A 1,774-nucleotide genomic window follows, 5' to 3' on the forward strand; every position below is an offset into this window, starting at 1 on the left:
CAAAAGAGCAGAGTGTGTGGAGCTTAACTTTATATGAGCAAAAAGGGTTGCCACCCCCACAACTTCCCCTTTTGCACTGATTAAGAATCAAAACCTTTCTGACCCTGTGTGCTCCATCCCGCCCCATTCTGACGTCCCCACGCTGCTTGGAAACGGTTGTTACAGAGGCCCAGGGACCAACTCGACAGGCTGCGTTGAGGATTCCAACAGAGCGGCAGCCCGATACAGCCACATGGGGCCGTTTCTCTGCAGCCACAAAGGAGAGGAAACATCATTTCATAATAGTCTACAATTGGACCAAAACATTGTTAATGCTCACGCTGCCTTGTAATCAGTGGCCCTGCTTAATCTCATCCCACCACCTCCAATACCAACCCCTCTTCCGTCTCCCACCACTGGCACCACCCAGACCTCCCACTCTACTGTTCCCTTCCTTTTTATCTGCCCCTCCGCTTTGCAGCAGACATTTTGCTTCCTCCTGCTTTTGGAACATTCTCTCACTGCCTCTCCCAACGCCATGCCATGAATGCTTGGTACACTGGTCTCCCGTCAATGAGCTGTCTGTGCCTCCTGTGCCTGAAACACTGCCCCTTCATTTTGCCTATTTTAGAGACCCATCCTGCGAAGTGCTGAGCACCTTCTGAGAGGGCCTGAGCACACAACTCTAGGGCTGGGCAGATTTTTGTATGAACCTTTTTTCAGCAAAAAAGCCCAAATTCAGTGACATCGAACTGTTTAGCAAATGCCTGTTGATTTTGCCAAATTGTTTCAGCCGGGGGTGGGGCGGGGGCAAAGTCAGAAAAAAGTTTTGTTTTGACTTTTTTTTTTTAATAAAATGTTTTAATTTTTTTGGTTGAAAATGAGTTTTCATTTCAAAATTTCCTTTCCATTTATTAAAAAAATGTAATGGTCAAAATTGAAACAAAACATTCTGATCTGGTCAGAATGAAACACTCAACCCCAAATGATTATTTTTTTACTTTTCAATGTGCCAAAATTTTTGAAAAATATTGTTTTTGTTTTGACTGGACTCTGATTTTGTTTTTTCATTTTCCAGAATTGTCAGCAAACCACAACATTATTTTTTCACCTAGCTCTAGACAACAGCCGTTGGCTCCAGTGACAGCTCAGGGCACCACGCAGAGATGCTCAGCGCCTCACAGGATCAGATCTTCTGCAAGGCACGGATCTTCCCTTCTTATTTGTTTTGTTAAGTGGCCTGTATCTTTACATCCCAGTGGAAATAATGCCCTATCCATTAACCCGCAATAACAATAGTTATAACACAAATGAATTAAGTATGAACATCAGGCCTGATTCACCACTGTGTTGCTCCAGTTTTAACTCTGTGTAATACTTTGATGTCAGTGGGCTTACAGCACCATAGAACTGGAGTAAGATGCGGTGAACTGGACCCACTGTACTGTGAACAAATCAAAGTTCTATTTTGATAGTTCAAAGCTGGCCACATGCTAGCTCTATAAGGAAGTCAGACATTGACTGGGCACAACATACAACTATTCTGTTAAGGATTCAAGTAGCTGAAATGGTATGGAGGAGCTTGGCATCAGAGCAACCAACCACAAACTAAGAATTAATTAGGACTATTTATCTGGCTGTTGGTGGATTTCTAGCACATGTGTTTCATCGATTAATTTCCTTTTCTTTTTTCTCCCTGTAAATTTACATTCTATGGATCTATGGATCATCAGCATGGTACATAAATATAGAGACTACTAGTTACAGTAGATTTAAAGAACAGAAATTCATTCAT

Source organism: Lepidochelys kempii, chromosome 1 (assembly GCF_965140285.1).
Source record: "Lepidochelys kempii isolate rLepKem1 chromosome 1, rLepKem1.hap1, whole genome shotgun sequence".
Classification (NCBI taxonomy): Eukaryota; Metazoa; Chordata; order Testudines; family Cheloniidae; genus Lepidochelys; species Lepidochelys kempii.